The 21885-nt window shown below is 32.6% G+C and overlaps 1 long non-coding RNA gene across 1 annotated transcript; it reads right to left on the bottom strand.

The window, feature by feature from the left end:
- Positions 1-4449: 4449 nt before the first annotated feature.
- On the bottom strand, positions 4450-21389 carry LOC139498248 (uncharacterized). The gene is made up of 4 exons (XR_011657864.1): positions 21282-21389; positions 20550-20660; positions 12550-12896; positions 4450-8148 (listed from the first exon to the last, which is right to left on the bottom strand). It is a non-coding gene; the product is annotated as an uncharacterized lncRNA (long non-coding RNA).
- Positions 21390-21885: the final 496 nt, after the last annotated feature.

Raw genomic sequence — 21885 nt, 5'->3', positions numbered from 1 at the left:
TGTTTGTGTTTGGTAGACATTCTTGTTACTCGTAGTTGTGTTGTGTCACGAATAAATGCAACATATTGTTGTTGTCCATTATCACAAAGCATTTTTCTTGTGTAGTATTAAACATAGAATTGATGATTGATATGTTTGAATAACGTCCAGTGGCAAATATTTCATGTTTTTAGGACGATATTCAGCACATGAAAATTAAGTATTATGATGCAAGTTTAAAATAAACAGAAGAGTCGTCTGTATATTCCTAAGATATGAGGGTAATCACTGTAGTTGTCCTTTTCTTTTTTCTATTCTGTTTTTTTTTTATTCTTTAGAGACATCTTATTCCGTTCATTTTTTGTGTGTCAAATTTTCTATTTTCTTTATATTTTAGCACCCTATTAATTTCTATTCTTCCTTGGGTATGAGTTTGGGGGGTGGGGGAGGATATTGCATGCCCATAATTCACTATTATGTCAAAACCATCTAGACCATAAACATACAAACCAAATGTAAAATGAAATTCAAATGAGAAAAATGTATGTAAAGGGAGATAATACCGACATTATTTTTATTTACAAATCATTATTTTACTTCCTTAAATGATCGAGGAATATTCAAATTCGAAGTTTATGAATAACTCTATTTTGCTACGATAATTAAATGACAGTATTATATATTAAATGCACAGTGACATTCTAGAAAATTTTGATAAAAGACACCATGAAGGGAGTAAACTTTCCGTAGGAGGGTCTAAATGGTGGGCCCTTCCTTCAGGTAATTTTTCTGCAATGTATAAATTTTTTGCCCATCATTCCTTACTATTCTCCATATATTAGCACCCTATTATTCCCTTTTTTGTTTTTTGCCCTGTTTTTCTTTATTTTTGTTAATACGTTTTGCCTTTATTCGTCCCATTTTGCCTATTATTCTCTATTCTCTAATCATTTCCAGACCTGCCTGTGTGTTGATTTTCCCCGGTCGGGAGCCAGTTTTTCAGCGGTTTTACTTAGTTGCTGTGAATAATAACCGTTTTTCGTTTATTATTTCATGTATAAGCCAGGCTATTGGTGTGTCGGACCTATATGGAATGTACTAATGGGGTGTCGGACCAATGAATAGTGTCGCCCCAATGGGGTTCGTATGTGGATGACCCCTGTTTGAACAAATGAGTTGGGATATAATTATCTTTTCACACAACTTTACTCTCTATATGTTTGTTAAAAAATTTATTTAGTGAAAGGTGCGACAAATGACATGCTTTACTAAGAGTTTGGCCATGACAAATATTTCAGACAGTCAAAGAATTGAAATGTCATCTATACAACAAGCTTTATGCAGTTAATAGATGTATTATTGCATAAGGGACGACATCAAAAGTTCAATGAAGGATAAAAAAACTTAATTCTAATTCACATAGTTTTTTCACTGACCCCCCATCCCCCTCAACTTAATTTGGGAAAAATTGATTGACCCATATAGATATATGTAAAAATCAATGTCGGATAACCACATCTTGCAGCAGTTCAACCCCCCCCCTCCCCACCCCCAAACTATTTGAATTAAGTTTTTTTTTTTTTTATCTTACATTGATCTTTTAATGTCGTCCCTAAGGTGCTTGACAACATGTTACAAAGGTCATAAAGTTTAATAGCATTAACGATACCAAATTTACTACATCAACCCTCCCTCTAATCAGATACAATGTAGTGGTGACATGCATCAACCCTCCCTCTAATCAGGTACAATGTAGTGGTGACATGCGTCAACCCTCCCTCTAATCAGGTACAATGTAGTGGTGACATGCATCAACCCTCCCTCTAATCAGGTACAATGTAGTGGTGACAAAACACAACATTAAAACAACTATATAAAATAGTCTCGTCAGATGAGCACTTACTTTAAAAGTAAAATAACAAAACTAACGAATTTTGAGGAAAATTCAGAACGGAAAGATCAAAATTAAGATGGCAAAATCAAAAATTAACTTTCTCTATATGCACAACACATTTTAGTTTCAACAAACTAATTACAGATATCAAGATTAAAATTGTGTACGCTAGACGCTCATTTCGTGTATGAAAGGCTCATTATGGAAACTCGATTTAAAAAAGGTAAAAAAGGCTACATAAAGTACGAAGTTGAAGAGCACTGCTTATTTTCTAAAATTCTCGAAGGTTTTGCCGAATACATTTTTTTCAATACCTTTTTATGTTTTTGTAGTACTTTATTAAGTCTTCAATAAGAAGATTGAACAAGCTGATTGATGCCGCACAAATTTCTAATCACTGACTCTGAAGAGACTTCAGGTATTAGTAAGTTATGTTTTAAACTATCTCACGCAAATTGGCTGTAGACACTGTACACGATTATTGCTATTTTTCAAAATTTTTCCTTTAAACTGACTAACTGATAAGTGCCTTTCTCAGTAGAGTGATATGCTAAATTATTGCTAGAAACTAAGGGCGCACGAGGCCTGGTCAATGAATTATCAACGTCGTAAAAGGTAAAATAGCGATAAACAAATTATCACCGCCGTTCAAGCTCAAGCAGAAAAATAAATCTCGTTGAGATGACAAACGATAATCTATAATTATTGTCCAGAAATTATACATATTCAATTTATCACATGGAAAAATACGAAGAAATTGTATTTTATTTAAAAAAACCCTCAAATATACTAGTAGGTATATCAGTACATTTATAAAAAAGGAAAACAATATGCAAACCATTTATTATTTCAAACACATATTAAACTTGTTAAAGTAATATAATAAGTGATAAAGATTGGAACATATTACAAAATTTAAGCAAAATTCAAAGTTTAAGAACGCAACATACATAATGCAAAAAAAATTAAAAATCAAAATATAAAATATCATAAGTAAAATATGATGTTTAAAAAAACCCAGATGTGATAACGTTGAATCAAAAGTAAAAAAATCCAATCAAAGTTCAGTTTTAAACAAACACCAAATTATACAAAGCCAAGTACAGCATTTGAATCAAATATCATATTTTGAACGAAAACAAAGTTTGAATCAAAATTAATGTAAAAAATAGTGAAATAGAATCACATGGTGGAACAAAAATCAAATTGAATGAAATACAGAGTGTCAAATGATATCAAATGTAAAAAATATCAATATTCTGGAGTGAAAAAGTTTGAATAAATACCAAATTTATTGAGTTCAGCACAAAGTTTAAAACAAGTACTTTTAGTATACAAAAAATTGAATGAAATACAAAGTTTGAAACACATTAAATTCTATAATTGAATAAAAAAAAATGAGACACATTTAATTCTATAATTGAAATACAAATTTTGATGAGACATATATTAAAAATTATAGGATTGAAATACAAAGTTTGAGACACATTTAATTCTATGATTGAATAACAAAGTTTGAAACACATTTAATTCTATGATTGAATAACAAAGTTTGAGACACATTTAATTCTATGATTGAATAACAAAGTTTGAAACACATTTAATTCTATGATTGAATAACAAAGTTTGAGACACATTTAATTCTATGATTGAATAACAAAGTTTGAAACATATTTAATTCTATGATTGAATAACAAAGTTTGAAACACATTTAGTTTCTATGATTGAATAAAAAATGTTTCAAGTATATAGCAAATTTATAAGTGAAATTGAAATACAAATTTCAGACATTTAATTTCATTAAGGAAAAATACAGTTTCAAATATCAAAATACATTGAGAGAAAATGCCAAACTTATCAAATTGTCATATAAATATCAAATGTCATAAATAACAAATAACAATTATCATATCATAATAACAATAGTATAACCAAGTAAATTGACTTTTATTAAATATTATTGCAAAGTATACGTAATATGGCGATGTTTCTGATTTTGATGAAATCGAAATTTAAAATGTAAAAAAATAAGTCATATTTCCTGATGCTTTTTATATTAATCCTATTCCACAAAATTTATTTTGTAATTGACACTGACCATGAAAGTGTAAAAGACATCCATCAAATTTTGATATTCAGATGCAGTTCATGGTACCCTTAGCCTGAAGGTGGTACCCATCACCTTCACTAAAATTAATTTGGCACGTCTAATTTTCATAAAATTTTGACATTTAAAGTTTTTAATTTGACCCTTTGACTAAAATATAAAAATTTCCAAAAAATTGAACCAACCATTTTATCAAAAAAATTACACTGGTTAAATAGTAGTTGACAAACACCAATTTTGATCATTGAGAAGCTTAATATTCCAACACAATGTAATTAAAACGTTTACCTGATTTTACAGAGTTATCTTCCTGTAGTGTAAGGTACCGGAAGGGTAAGCAGATCCTGCTCCACATGCGGCACCCGTCGTGTTGCTTATGTGATAATGTATCGGCAATATAATGGAATACAAATAAATAACATTTAGTTACATAAAATAAATAACATATTTCACAATATCAAGTATTGAATCAAAATGAACATTGTTTATTAATCAAAATATCTTATCAATTACACGGCTTATACAACGGTTTCACACAGTGTATCAACACATCTTATTAATTACATTCCTTATTCATACTAATTCATAGAGTGTATCAATATTCATTACAAAACTTGTACACACTGTTTCACACTGTTTAGCAATATTTTAAACGATTTACACAACTTGTACACACTGGTCCACAGAGTTTGCATTATTTCTAACGACTTACATGACTTATACATATTGATTCACACAGTTTATGAATATTTCTATTCATTACACAACATGTACACACTGATTCACACAGAATACCATCATTACTCCTGCTGTATACATACTAATTCACACAATGTATAAATATGTAAATTCATTACACAATTTATACACACTGATTCACACAGCATGTCAATATCTCTAACAATTTACATAAATTGTACATACTAATTCACACAATGAATAAAATTTAAATTCATTACAAAATTTGTACACTCTGATTCACACAGTATACTATTATTCTTAAGTATTTGCACAATTTAAACAAATTGATTGACGCTGTACATCAATATTTCTAATAAATTAATAAACATTACGTTCACATTTTGATTCACACAATATATCAACAGTTCTGTTATAAATGACACGATTTATACATGCTTATTTACATGGTATCAATATAACAGAATCAAAAGGGTGTGTAATTCTGGTTGGCAGTGAGTAATCATAAAGCAGTTGAAACTCAAGTTTCTTGATTATTTTCAAATTTTTAAAACAACGAAAAATTTCAGAAAGGTTCGTTTTAAATAATGACAGAACCAAAGTACCAAATATTAAGCTGATGATATCACAAGAAACTGGTAGTTCCCAAGAAGCGGTATCCGCCGAGGACATAAAGGACATGGACAAAGTAATCTAACAAAATTACTGAACTCCGAGGAAAATTCCAAACGCATACACCTTATAAATTTCATGCATGAGCTTTTCCTGATATATCTTCAGTTGGAACGTTCAAAGCCGAATACTAGTTTCTGAAAGCCAGGATTGTATAAGAAGCAGAACAGTTGATCAAAAAGCTGATTGAATAAAAGTTAAATCCATCTTTAGTCACCTTTGCTTGGTGGAGGTGAAACGTTAGTTTCTTAATGATATTTAAATTAATAAAGACAACATAATTCTGTCACAAATTAATTCACAAAAATACTGAACTCTGAGTGAAATTCAAAACGGAAAGTCCACAATTAAATGGCAAAATAAAAAGTACACACACATCAAACGAATGGACAACAGCTTCATATTCCTAACTTAGTTCAGGCATTTTCTTATGAAGAAAATGGTGAATTGAACCTTGTTTTATAGCGCTAAAACTCTCACTTGTATGTCCATCGCATCAAAGGTCATTATATCGACAACGATGCATAAATATAACAAACATATATAATAAGAACAAATGACAAAATAGGGGTACATCAGTCAACACCGTGTCACAATCTTAATCACAACAAAATCACAAAGAAGCACAAAAAGTATATATCACACTTTACAAACTCATTCAGTAAAGATAGCTGATGATATCAGCATTCCACTTTGAAGATGGGAAAAGCAGAGTTTTCAACATTTATGATTAACTTTATTGCAAGGGAGTGAGAGGTGATACCAACAGCACTATCCAATATTCGTTATAGCAAAATTTAAGGAAAATAATACAAAACCCCTTTCCCTGGAAGTTAAATGGTTGTTCCTTTAAGTAGTATCATGATTTATGTCGAATGACATAGTATTCTTTTTTTTTGACATAGTATTCTGCTTCATGCAAAATGCATTTTGCCGTCACTTTGGGCTAACAATGAACATTTAATGTTTTTCTATCTTATTTTGGTTTTTAATGATTTTACGTTATTTATGACCATGTAATTGCCCTCCAATATTGGTCCAAATGGAAAGGGACTGTTGTGATTGAACTTGTGTAGGGGCTAGCAAGTATGAGGAATAGTTAGTAAAACGAAAATATTTCACACCTTGATCTGAACCATGAACTTCAACCTTTTAAGTAGTTTATCTATAAGGTTTTATTTTTTATCAACATCACAAGGGGAAAACCATTTTTGTAACTTCTTTACAAGGTTTAAAATTTTGTTATCAATATCACAAGAAAAAAAATCTTTTTGCATCTTCTTTACAAGGTTTTATATTTTTCATCAACATCACAAGGGGGCGAAACCTGTCAATGCAGATTCTCTACAATATGTTATATTTTCACCAACTTCACAAGCGAGCAAATTTGATTCAGCAAGTATATTAGTGTAGTGATTCTTTACAAGGTTTTATATTTTTCTTCAACATCATAAGGGGGTAAGTTTGTTTCAACAATAGTATCTTTGTAATGACGAGTTCTATGAGTAAGCTTCCAATACGCAGGTAGCCAACGAATCTCTATTGAAGTCACAAAAACAGCAAGGAAAATCATGCCGTAAGTACATTCTAAAAACATTATAATATGAAAAATAAAAATTTTGTCTGTGAGCTCGAGCTTGCTAAAAAATCCCACACATTGTTTTAAAAGCATAACAGCAGTCATGATGGCATAAAAAATCACCATTCTTCTATTTGTGGATGTGTTTGTTTGTAAAATAGGATTCCACCTCGTACGTATCCATACCAATACAAGAAGACTTACATTGATACAAGATATGGTCATGACTGGTACCGTATATAACAATTTGACCATATCTGGATCATACATAAAGCAAGCATGACCCCCGTAACCGGAAATATATATGTTCGTTAGATTTACCTGTTGAAAGCTGTCTGGAGGAGGATTTTTGCTTAACGAAATGTTTATGACGACACATGCGATTGTTATCACGTTGACAAAAACAGCATACCAAATAACACTTTGCCTTTTGAAATAGACACCTGTGTTTGGTCTAAAAAGCCAAAATACCCGAAACATATGACCGATGCAGACGTGTATCCACAAAGCTACATTAAGTAAACTGAAGTGTTTGAACATGCCAGAGACTGAACACCAAGGATAGCTATCAGGAAGTGGTAAACTATGAAAAAGCCAGAAAATATACGCTAACATCATGTTACCTGCCAGGAACATATTATTCAAACCTGATATGTTCCGTAATTGTTTGAAACAGGAATAGACCAGCAGGACAATGAATAAAGAAATCATTGAAAGGGCCATGAAAAACTGGTAAAGAGTGTCAATATGAAAAAAGACTTCTACAATTACCATAAACACTCCATTCAAACTAGGTTTCAGTTTAGGACATATTTTGTTTTTCTCTTTTTTCAACTCTGTTGTTGAGTTGTTATATTGATACACTGAAACATTTAGCAAGCTTACTGAATCATTAACTAACCTTACATTTCTATAAAGCACAGAAGTGATATTATTATTATTACATGCATACGATAATGTAATCAACCTTCTCATATAAGAACTGCATACTGCAAGCACTGCTTGTGCTTTAACAGACATCTTGGGACGCCTGGTAATATTTTCTCTTGAAACATCTGGACATATATAAATAAAATCCTTCAGCATACTAGTTGTGAACACATCAAAGGCAGTTTCTCGGGACTTACTTTTTTCATCTATATCTTCTGTATGATTTTCACCCATAATCTTCTCGATGATAAATTCATCGTCAAACACTTTACATTCCCCGCCAAAGAACTGTAAAAACAATATTTTTGAATGACAAACAATTCCTTAAGTGAATTTATACTTTACACGGTATCTTAAAAAAGTAGTAGAAGAACTGATAATAATAAGTTACTAGTAAATCAATCTGTAATTACTGTTAGGAAACAATTGTACTAACATCGGGAGTAGTTATATCTGTAAACTCAGTGATTTTTGCCGACAAATTTCTACTGGTCCGCCGGACCACCAGCTGATAAAATGTACTGGTCCGGTGGACCACCAGCTCATAAAATGTACTCGTCCGACGCAAATTCTACTGGTCTCGGCCCACCGGAGGAGCGTAAATTTCGACCCCTGTCTGTAGTGTAAGATAAGAAGGTTTATTTTTATTTAACAATTATGGTTCCCAAAATTTTAGCTTCGGTGTTATGAAAGGTATGAATTATTCTAAATGCTAAGGATTTTCTTATCCAAGACAGTTAACCTTGGCCGTGTTTGGCATAACGTTTTGGAATTTTTGGTCATCAATGCTTTCATCTTTGTTTGGCTTTCTTTGCTATTTTTACCTGAGCGTCACTTATTAGCCTTATGTAGACGAAACACGCGTCTGGTGTATTAAATTATAAGCCTGGTATCTTTAATAACTAGGGATGTCAAAAGATCTGGAAATTAATACTCGGATACTCGGTCGTGATACTCGAGTACTCGCGAGTACTCTGATGAATCTTAAACGTCTACTGAAAAGTTGAGATTTTAGGTGGGATGCAGTGTTGTTGTTATTACCTTTCATAAACATATTAACAAACTACAAAATACTACAAAAGTAGCTTGATCCTCTGGTTTTTTTATCATTTAAACAATGAACTACCGACCGCCGTTTCTACAAATAACCTATCACAGTAGCAATTATTGTTTGTGCACGTGTTCATGAACCAAGTTCCAATAAAAAATTCGACAAAGTAGACAATATATGTATCATCTGTTTCTGATGAGTTGGTATTTATATATAATACGACTGTCCATTAATTTGCCAACAATACTATTGGGCTTTTTTCGTACTGCTGAGCCTTACTTTTTCTCTTTTTTTTGCACTCTCGTTTGCCCCTCTTTTTTAGCCAGTTTATTTTGGACTTTTTGATTTGAATGCCGCTCTCGTACTTTCGCCAATATTTAAATTGTAAATTAAACAATTATAGTTAAGTTTCAAATACAGAGTAATTAAATTAATTCAAATGTACATCTCATACCTATCACGTTTACATAGAAGTCTTGAAAACAAACAAAGGTCAGTTTTTAAGGCTTGTGATGAGTTACATATTAATCCATAAAAGTGTTGATCCTTGTACAAACACCGTTAAACATGTCTTTAATCAGTTGCGAAGGGTTCACTGCAGGTCACTTTGATTTTGTTCTTGTTTAAAAATATGAGCTGGTCAACAAGTTCAGAAGAAAGACTGTTTGACTTTCTAAGTTTTGTTACAAGTAGTGCACATGAAAACATTCCCTCGGGATGAAAGGATGTTGCTGGTACTACTATAACAAATAGTATCCTCAGGGTAAACATATTTATGTTATTAATTGATTTTATGTAGTATTACGAAGGGGATATTTCAACGGAAAAGTGAGTGAAAAGTGAAGAAAATTATCTCAAGATGTATAACAGGCAAACGAGTATCCGAGTACTAAAACTGTACTCGAGTACTCGTCCTTCCGAGCAAGTACTCGTTGCCATCCCTATTAATAACTATTAGAGTGTCGTAATTTTCTATTGTATTGTTTATTCGTGTTTTTCTCTGATCTGCATATTCTTTCAATTATTTGTATTGTAGTCCTGTCATGAAACGTTGTCATTGTAATGTTAAATTTAACATTGCCATAAAAGCGGGAGGTTTGCTAGCTACAAAACCTGGTTTAACCCATCAGTTTTTTCTAAATAGATGTCCTGTACCAAGTCAGGAAAATTGCAATTGTTATCGTATAGTTTGTATCTGTGTGTGTTGCATTGTCGTTTGTTTTTTGTTCACTTCAGTGTTTCTGTTGTTTTGTTGTCGAAATGTACTATATTCCAGTCATGTAATGGAGTCATTGTAGTGTTATATATATAATATTGCCATAAAAGTGGGATATTTGGATAGCCAAAAAAACGGGTTTAACTCACCATTTTTCTTAAATGTCATGTACCAAGTCAGGAAAATGGTCATTGTCATATTATAGTTCGTTTCTGTGTATGTTATATTTCAGTGATTCTGTTGTGTCGTTGCTCTCCTTATATTTGATGTGTTTCCCTCAGGTTTAGTTTGTAACCCGGATTTGTTTTCTCATAATCGATTTTTGAATTTCGAACAGCGGTATATTATTGTTGCCTTATTAAACAAAGTAATATTTAAACGATCTCATTGAAAAAAAAAATATTCAGTCGTTTTGATTTAGTCTTTTGGAAGCCACTTTAACCCTGGAGAAAATACTTTTTTCTATTCAATTAATAGACCTATACCTATCAAAGAAAGACAACTCGTGATCATTGTTTCTGGTGGTGTAGTAGACATACTAGTGAAACCATCGGAATTTGTAATACTGTAGATTCATTTATTTTCTTGGGCACCAATTTTTGTGGATGAAGGAAAACTTGCACGTTCAAGGACATTTAAGTTCGTTGTTTTGCCGACGCCTTTATACAAGCCTAAGAAATTTTGTCATTCGTTGAACATTTAATTTCGTGGTTCATCAATACCATCGAAATCCACGAAAATTGAGTTATAACGAATAATAATGAATCCACAGTTCGAGTAGAAGTAACAACATCTGCGAAGAACAAATATTATATACAGGACAAATCGACAATTACTGAATTTTGGACAGGCAAATACAGAATATGGCGGGGTAAGAAATGTTTGCTTGCACTAAACCCTAAACGAACCGGATATAATGGTGTAACAGTACAACATCTATAACAAACAATTAAAATCAGTTGTACAGGGCACAATTAAGAAACAATTGATGCAAGCTATGCTTTACTGTAGATTTAATATGGGTAGGTATTATATTCATGATTAGTTTTCCCCGAGCGGTAGTAAGGGCTAAATTATTACGAATATAATGTCTACTTATGTTAAAACTACAATAAAGTATAGCTTGCATCAATTCTTTCGATTCTGATTATATATAATTAGGACAATTAAGGTAATTTCTATGTCCGATGTTTATTAGTGTAGCGCGTTTGTGTAGGCTCTTTCATGAACCTCCCATTTTTTCAGCCAGCATGAACGGTTGTCGTATCTAGGTCAGATATGTCAATTTAGAATTGCAACACATTACAGTTGTAATAGATAAATTAGTATTAAAATGTGCATCATTTAAGAGTTTGGAAGTGTTTTAAGTTAATGAAATATATTAGACGCCAGACAATTTGAAAAAAGACATTATTCTGAAGTAGTCAATGTACGCATGTGCAAACAAATTTTATAGGATTAATAGCATGGCTTTAAACACAAAGCAAAATAAGCACGTCATCTTAGAATTAGTTATCAAAGATACCAGGCTTATAATTTGATACGCCAGACGCGCGTTTCGTCTACATAAGACTCACCAGTGATACTCAGATTAAAATAGTTCGATAGCCCAATAACTATAAAGTTGAGGAACATCGATGACTAAAAATTCCAAAATGTTGTTCAATCCTTTCTATCAGTTCGATTAAAACACAGAAAACCGACACAACTTGTTTTTCTTTTCGTTTTGAAATTTATTACTCTTTCTGCTGCGCAATACTGAGTAATTCGGTTTTTGGACTTTATATACTGTTTTACGCGCCCTTTTCATTTTATCGAGATTTCACACACCAAAACTTGTTCGACAACTTTATTACATTTAGATTGTAATATTATGTCTTGTATAAATCCTAATTATTTGTATTTTCTATTTGTAGATATTAGTATGAACAGTTGAGATGATTATATAGATACTATAATGACGCATGATGTATGGACTTTAAATATTCAATTGCACGGTATACATGTATTTCGAAAAAAAATGTTATATTACAACTGTTTGGTGTGTATCTCCTGCTATAAAGTCTTTGTTGTTTCTTTATATAGAATAAGAAATAATTTATGTTCGGAGGAGCCAAGCGAGGTAGAACATGTAGAACATAAGAACAAATATAAAGGTACACCGAGTTACTAAAAGTTTGTCTAAAGTCAATAATAAGAAAGAAAATGTGTTTATATAAAAATAGTAATATTAGAAGTATTAGTAGAAAAAGACAGTAGCAGTATAAGTAATGATACTAGTAGTTGTTGTTGTTGTAGTTGAATTAATATTAGTAGCGGTAGAAGTGATAGGAGTAAATATAGTGATTTAAGTAGCTGCCTTAGGAGTACAGAATGTTGTAATTGTGGTCGACTAAGTATCAAAAAAAGAAGAAAAACTTACTTCATCGCGTTTAAATGTATATTTAAATATGTAATGCTCTGACTTATCCTTGAAACATTCCTTAGTAAAGTTGGAATACATTGCATTAAATGATGCCTGTAGTTTGGTTTCCTCTTTTCGTTTACAAATTTCTCTTTCATTTTTGTTTTTGTTTTGATGCATCTTGCAAATCAACTTCCAATTTTCAGAACCCTTTACTCCTTGGATATATACAAACTGTATGGTATCTGCCCTTTTTGTGGTTGGGACCATTCCATATGTGATATTGCCGTTTACACAGAGCGGAAATGACGTCAATACTATCAATCCTATACAAGTCATCAACGCCATGAACGTAGCCCTTTTGTCTGCAATATATATATTCACATTTGAGTACTGTGGATTCATTTATATTCGTTGGATGCCAATTTTCGTGGATTTTGTGGTTACAGATGTACCAGGAATTAAAATGTACAACGATTGGCAAATTTTCTATTGTTCATAGACAGACTTTTGCAAAACCACGAACTCAAAAATCCACGAAATACAGGCATTCCCCAATACGCGAAAATTGGTACGCACGAAAATAACTGAATCCACAGTAATAATACATCAATGATTCAATTGCTGGAAATGAACTGATCAATAATACATGGATTAAAATTATTTATGCCAGACGCTCGTCAGATTAATGTACGCGGATCAAAAACGCCTTTATGAAAACCTTGTTGCTATAGTCATATATAAGAGTGATTAATCAACCTAATTATTATGATGTTATTTAAATGAGTTATAGAAAAAATAATGACATCAATATGGTATTGGTCATTTGTTATAAACCAGACTCTGACAGAATACAAACAGCCCTCATGATGATCTCTCACTTCCAACAACTTTCAGGTACCGACAAAACACCAATGACATTTTTGCGGCATTACAGAATACCAGATCTAATACAGAAACAAATAGAAGGAACCTGACTCAGGACATTTCCTTAGCAAAAACAAAAATTGACCAAGTATCAACATAAAATTAAAGGAAGCCACCAAGAAATGAGGTGTCTTTATTTCTTTATAGTGAATTTGTTGCCATTATTCTTTTTTTGTTCGCAATTATTTTGTTTTATGTGAACCCATCTACACCTGTATAATATCCATTTCAGTATCAGTAGCTGAAGCCCATTGTTAGTTTAACAACTGGACCGATGAATACATTTGTTGAGTGTAAACAGTCCAGTAGTTCAGTTATTAAAACTTAAAATTTTTCAAAAAACTAACTCACTGACTCTGCACGTTTTTGTGTGCCTTATGTTTTGGATATATTGTATTTGTATTTTTTATGTATTTAAAATATTGATTCGAAAAGGTAATGTATCCATTAGTTCATCACATACAATTTAATCGGCCTCCCATGAAAATAATGTATCCATTACATCATCACGATATAATTCAATTTCGCTAAACGTTGTACCGATATATATATATATATATATATATATATATATATATATATGTATATATAGAAAAGAGATGGAACGTTATTTCATAACAACGTTCCGTTCGAAATTAAAACCAGAGAACTTTTAATAACGAACAATGGCGGAACGTCATAAACCTCCTTGACGACGTCGCCTATAGCGACACTACATCAGTTATCCCGAAGAGTCCCAATGGAAGGATGAAATCGATAGAACGAAACTGTTAACTTTTTACTTATTTTATCATTTTATTTAATGAATATATATATGCAGTGCAGGCGATTTGGTGTCACGATATCACAGTAGCATGGGTTCGAATATCCCGGCGAGGGAAGAACCAAAAATTTGCAAAAGCAAATATACAGATCTAACATTGTTGGGTTGATGTTTAGACGAGTTGTATATATATAGTGCAGGCGATTTGGTGTCACGATATCACAGTAGCATGGGTTCGAATCCCGGCGAGGGAAGAACCAAAAATTTGCGAAAGCAAATTTACAGATCTAACATTGTTGGGTTGATGTTTAGACGAGTTGTATATACATTATGTACACAGCCATGTATCACCATCATTGATGGCGATCCGATGGATACATCTGTTGTAAAGTTGTCACTGACTCAGACGTACTTATGAATATAATTATTTTCTGTGACTGTATATTACATTAATTTGTAGGATCCTTTACTATAGATAATTTAGCTGATCTGTAACAATAACATCTTCATGCCTTATATATCATGTACTGTAGTACGCCGCTAGATTAAAACTGACGTGGAAAGGTAACACATGCCAACCGAAAGCTCTTTATTTTGAGAGCCCAGGTGGTCGTGTGGTCTAGCGGGACGGCTGCAGTGCAGGCGATTTGGTGTCACGATATCACAGTAGCATGGGTTCGAATCCCGGCGAGGGAAGAACCAAAAATTTGCGAAAGCAAATTTACAGATCTAACATTGTTGGGTTGATGTTTAGACGAGTTGTATATACATTATGTACACAGCCATGTATCACCATCATTGATGGCGATCCGATGGATACATCTGTTGTAGAGTTGTCACTGACTCAGACGTACTTATGAATATAATTATTTTCTGTGACTGTATATTACATTAATTTGTAGGATCCTTTACTATAGATAATTTAGCTGATCTGTAACAATAACATCTTCATGCCTTATATATCATGTACTGTAGTACGCCGCTAGATTAAAACTGACGTGGAAAGGTAACACATGCCCACCGAAAGCTCTTTATTTTGAGAGCCCAGGTGGTCGTGTGGTCTAGCGGGACGGCTGCAGTGCAGGCGATTTGGTGTCACGATATCACAGTAGCATGGGTTCGAATCCCGGCGAGGGAAGAACCAAAAATTTGCGAAAGCAAATTTACAGATCTAACATTGTTGGGTTGATGTTTAGACGAGTTGTATATACATTATGTACACAGCCATGTATCACAAAAAATCATTGATGGCGATCCGATGGATACATCTGTTGTAGAGTTGTCACTGACTCAGACGTACTTATGAATATAATTATTTTCTGTGACTGTATATTACATTAATTTGTAGGAGCCTTTACTATAGATAATTTAGCTGATCTGTAACAATAACATCTTCATGCCTTATATATCATGTACTGTAGTACGCCGCTAGATTAAAACTGACGTAGAAAGGTAACACATGCCCACCGAAAGCTCTTTATTTTGAGAGCCCAGGTGGTCGTGTGGTCTAGCGGGACGGCTGCAGTGCAGGCGATTTGGTGTCACGATATCACAGTAGCATAGGTTCGAATCCCGGCGAGGGAAGAACCAAAAATTTGCGAAAGCAAATTTACAGATCTAACATTGTTGGGTTGATGTTTAGACGAGTTGTATATACATTATGTACACAGCCATGTATCACAAAAAATCATTGATGGCGATCCGATGGATACATCTGTTGTAGAGTTGTCACTGACTCAGACGTACTTATGAATATAATTATTTTCTGTGACTGTATATTACATTAATTTGTAGGATCCTTTACTATAGATAATTTAGCTGATCTGTAACAATAACATCTTCATGCCTTATATATCATGTACTGTAGTACGCCGCTAGATTAAAACTGACGTGGAAAGGTAACACATGCCCACCGAAAGCTCTTTATTTTGAGAGCCCAGGTGGTCGTGTGGTCTAGCGGGACGGCTGCAGTGCAGGCGATTTGGTGTCACGATATCACAGTAGCATGGGTTCGAATCCCGGCGAGGGAAGAACCAAAAATTTGCGAAAGCAAATTTACAGATCTAACATTGTTGGGTTGATGTTTAGACGAGTTGTATATACATTATGTACACAGCCATGTATCACCATCATTGATGGCGATCCGATGGATACATCTGTTGTAGAGTTGTCACTGACTCAGACGTACTTATGAATATAATTATTTTCTGTGACTGTATATTACATTAATTTGTAGGATCCTTTACTATAGATAATTTAGCTGATCTGTAACAATAACATCTTCATGCCTTATATATCATGTACTGTAGTACGCCGCTAGATTAAAACTGACGTGGAAAGGTAACACATGCCCACCGAAAGCTCTTTATTTTGAGAGCCCAGGTGGTCGTGTGGTCTAGCGGGACGGCTGCAGTGCAGGCGATTTGGTGTCACGATATCACAGTAGCATGGGTTCGAATCCCGGTGAGGGAAGAACCAAAAATTTGCGAAAGCAAATTTACAGATCTAACATTGTTGGGTTGATGTTTAGACGAGTTGTATATCAGACTTGGGGTAATTGTAATTGTAATCGTTAATCAGCTGTAATTGATTACAATTTTTCAAGTAATCAGTGTAATCATCAATCAGCCAAAAATCTGATTACATGTAATTTAATTTAATCAATTACTTTTCAAAATACCCTGTAATCATGATTACTTTTTGATTACATTCTGATTACAATGAAAACAATCTAAAATTGTGTTTTTGGTCATTAAATGAACCTCTTTGTTATTCATATTTGATAAATTTTAAACATGATAAAAATAGTTTGGTTACTTTAAACATGTCTACTTCAGTAAAAAAATAAACTGTTACAGTATTGAAAAGTCACCATTAGCCTTAGCAGAGACATATAATACAATTATTTACCTTCAATCTTGGTAAGAGATATTGTACATACAGGTATATTCATTGTTTTATAATGATCTTCATATTAATATTTGATAATAACTGTTATATATTCAAGTAATACTTTTCTTTAACCCTGAATAATAATCTTTTGTTAATTTTTGTGATTTTTGTCAACTTTGAATTGACAGGCAGGAGACTAATTAAGGTTTGTTTTTATTGCAATTACCAATTGAGTATAGCTGTAGGGAAATATATATGATAAAAGATAAATCAGACATGAAAATTTATCTAATTAGCACAAACTAAATTAAAAGTTGGACAAATATGTTGTTTAAATTTTTTTGTATTTGGCCTGGCCATGTAAAATGTAATGATTTTTAGCATGTTTAGTACTAACATAGTGTTTACAATTTAATTAAACATTTCTATTAAAATTTAACATAGTTTTAACTGGTAACTTTATTTAATCCATATTTAAACTTCCATAAACTGCAACTTGGAATACATATAAATTATGAAAGAGGTCAGCAGACAAACAAAAAAACTTTATTAAATTTAATTCAAAATAATTCAGAGATCATTGGTGATAAAGTGTAATGTATATATATGTAGTGAAATTTGGTGTTTATTTAAATAGATGAAGTTTAATTTGAAGTTATCATTTTATAATTGAACCAAAATGAAATACTTCCTCAAAAATGCTATAGTTATATTGAACGTTTATTCATTCACATCATTCAAAATGTTTTGTTTTTAAATTCATTGTAATCAGATGTAATCATGATTACTTTGCTAATGTAATCATTAATTTAATCAGATACTTTCAGAAATGATGTAATCATTAATTTAATTTAATCGTACAAATGACGAAGTAATTGTAATTTAATCAATTACATTGAAAGTAATCGGACCCATCTCTGTTGTATATACATTATGTACACAGCCATGTATCACCATCATTGATGGCGATCCGATGGATACATCTGTTGTAGAGTTGTCACTGACTCAGACGTACTTATGAATATAATTATTTTCTGTGACTGTATATTACATTAATTTGTAGGATCCTTTACTATAGATAATTTAGCTGATCTGTAACAATAACATCTTCATGCCTTATATATCATGTACTGTAGTACGCCGCTAGATTAAAACTGACGTGGAAAGGTAACACATGCCCACCGAAAGCTCTTTATTTTGAGAGCCCAGGTGGTCGTGTGGTCTAGCGGGACGGCTGCAGTGCAGGCGATTTGGTGTCACGATATCACAGTAGCATGGGTTCGAATCCCGGCGAGGGAAGAACCAAAAATTTGCGAAAGCAAATTGACAGATCTAACATTGTTGGGTTGATGTTTAGACGAGTTGTATATACATTATGTACACAGCCATGTATCACAAAAAATCATTGATGGCGATCCGATGGATACATCTGTTGTAGAGTTGTCACTGACTCAGACGTACTTATGAATATAATTATTTTCTGTGACTGTACATTACATTAATTTGTAGGATCCTTTACTATAGATAATTTAGCTGATCTGTAACAATAACATCTTCATGCCTTATATATCATGTACTGTAGTACGCCGCTAGATTAAAACTGACGTGGAAAGGTAACACATGCCCACCGAAAGCTCTTTATTTTGAGAGCCCAGGTGGTCGTGTGGTCTAGCGGGACGGCTGCAGTGCAGGCGATTTGGTGTCACGATATCACAGTAGCATGGGTTCGAATCCCGGCGAGGGAAGAACCAAAAATTTGCGAAAGCAAATTTACAGATCTAACATTGTTGGGTTGATGTTTAGACGAGTTGTATATACATTATGTACACAGCCATGTATCACCATCATTGATGGCGATCCGATGGATACATCTGTTGTAGAGTTGTCACTGACTCAGACGTACTTATGAATATAATTATTTTCTGTGACTGTATATTACATTAATTTGTAGGATCCTTTACTATAGATAATTTAGCTGATCTGTAACAATAACATCTTCATGCCTTATATATCATGTACTGTAGTACGCCGCTAGATTAAAACTGACGTGGAAAGGTAACACATGCCCACCGAAAGCTCTTTATTTTGAGAGCCCAGGTGGTCGTGTGGTCTAGCGGGACGGCTGCAGTGCAGGCGATTTGGTGTCACGATATCACAGTAGCATGGGTTCGAATCCCGGCGAGGGAAGAACCAAAAATTTGCGAAAGCAAATTTACAGATCTAACATTGTTGGGTTGATGTTTAGACGAGTTGTATATACATTATGAACACAGCCATGTATCACCATCATTGATGGCGATCCGATGGATACATCTGTTGTAGAGTTGTCACTGACTTATATATATATATATAAACGAGTCTAAATTGAAAACTACGTTCAAACCTATGATTGCGTTGGATAAAAACCGCAATTTTTATACGTGTGCATGTAAAACAAATTTTGTTGTAGAAGGGTCTAAAACAGCACAAACAACATTTTCCAAAAGACCAAAAAAGTGAAAAAGTATATTTAAACAAAACGCATTTGACTAACAGGTCGAACAACTGATGTTCTTTAACCCTGCTGACTGCAATTGGCGATTGCTAAATAAAATTGATCACAAGATGTAACAAAATGGATCTTAATATAAATTTTAATACTAAACAGAAAAAAAAATTAACTTGTGGCCACGATGTTATGCCACAAACATACGGTGTCAATACTTTTTAGTACACCAGATCCGGATTTTGACAATAAATGTCTCTTCAGTGATGTTAGGGATCGAAACGGTATTTGGAAGGCCATATAAAAAGTACCCTCATTTGTAGAAAAAGTACCCTCATTTTTAGATAAACTCTTGAATTTTAAGAGTCAATATAGATTGAACGGATCATATAAACCGGAGGGAAAATATGATACAAGCCCAAACGAAAAAATACAAACGAGTCTTAATTGAAAACTACGTTCAAACCTATGATTGCGTTGGATAAAAACCGCAATTTTTATACGTGTGCATGTAAAACAAATTTCGTTGTAGAAGGGTCTAAAAACAGCACAAACAACATTTTCCAAAAGACCAAAAAAGTGAAAAAGTATATTTTTAAACAAAACGCATTTGACTAACAGGTCTAACAACTGATGTTCTTTAACCCTGCTGACTGCCATTGGCGATTGCCAAATAAAATTGATCACAAGATGTAACTAAATGGATCTTAATATAAATTTTAATACTAAACAGTTTTTTTTTTTTTTATTATATATATAAAATTTTACAGCTTAATAATCACATTCAATTTGTTTTATTGAAGTGACCTCAATTAATATCTCGTGCCGTGCCCTTAGAAAATCACATGTTTGTAAACAAAATATAATATACAAGATCAATATATTAAAAATAACACTCACATATTCCTACATTTGAATTACACACAGAAACACATCTAGATACATACATACCTGTGCAATTAAAGCGTCAAATGCATTAACAAATTGACAGCATCTGCATGTTACAAAAATACTTTCTGTAGCTTTATTTCAACATACTTCTTCTATCTTATACACCAGTTTCTGTTCAGAGTATATAATATATCATGTATATGATATAATTTATGCATTTCATACTGTTATTTGTTTGTACAATTATTAGCGTCAAAACTGAAGAATTCATTTTAAAACTATAAGTATGCTGATTAAACAAGTTTAAATTGTGTACTTTTACGAACTAGTATATGGTGTTTTACAATATACAATCAACATATCGTCTACATCGTAGAAAAATAAGAATCACTTGGAAATACTGGTATAATAAGTAAACCTTAATTGTACCTAATTTATATCTAAACCATGTAAACAACATTAGAATATCAAACAAAACTAGCCCCTGATTACACTCAATACACAGTGAGAGAAAAAATAAAAAAACTAACCTCAGAACATGTCTCTTGAAAGTTCATATATGCACACATTCAATTTCAATCTAATCATATACAATATCAATAAGTAAAGAGTACCCTGTCCTCATTTGTACTTAATACTTATCTCTAACAGTTGATCCTTCATCCTTTGGTGGACTCGGTTACTATCTTTTACAAGAAATATAGCTATTTGTGTTGAAGTTTTTGAATACTGAAATTAATTCAAAGTTATTAAAATAAATGTTTAGATGGATATGCTTGTAAATTGGCTTACCTTCCGATGAGTTAAGATTTGCATGTGTTTGTACGAACTGCACCATACGTCTATTTTTTCATACTGTTAACTATGAGGTAGCTTGTCATTTTGTATCTAATTATCAATAAAACAAAATGACATTTAATGAATGTCTATTATATCAATTATATACATGAACAATCATATGTTATTTCCTATTATGACATTTCCCTTTAATATCAAGGTTTGTATGATATAGTTTCACCCATGAAAGTGTTTGATGAATTAAAAGTTTCGAAATAAAATCATTCGAGATATCCGGATCTAAAAGTCGTACCCCAGATGCACGTCGTATCTACAAAATAATCATCATAATTCAAAAAAGTTCAAACAAACAATTAAATACGTTGCAGAGCATTGAGAACCCAATTGAGAATTCATTATAAATTCAAGTTTTTGATAAATTAAATGTTTACCACCCCCCTTTTCCCCGTTATACTAAGGATGGTCTACTCTAGGAATACATTACATCATCTGTTACGGCAACTTAAATTGTATGTTTTACACCAGCACACAGTTGATGTAATGTATTTCTAGAGTATAAAATCTTCAGTAGTTAGCAAAAAATCAAAGTTTGGCAAAC

The sequence above is a fragment of the Mytilus edulis genome, chromosome 12 (assembly GCF_963676685.1).
Source record: "Mytilus edulis chromosome 12, xbMytEdul2.2, whole genome shotgun sequence".
Classification (NCBI taxonomy): Eukaryota; Metazoa; Mollusca; class Bivalvia; order Mytilida; family Mytilidae; genus Mytilus; species Mytilus edulis.
This window is presented reverse-complemented; position numbering and strand designations above follow the sequence as displayed.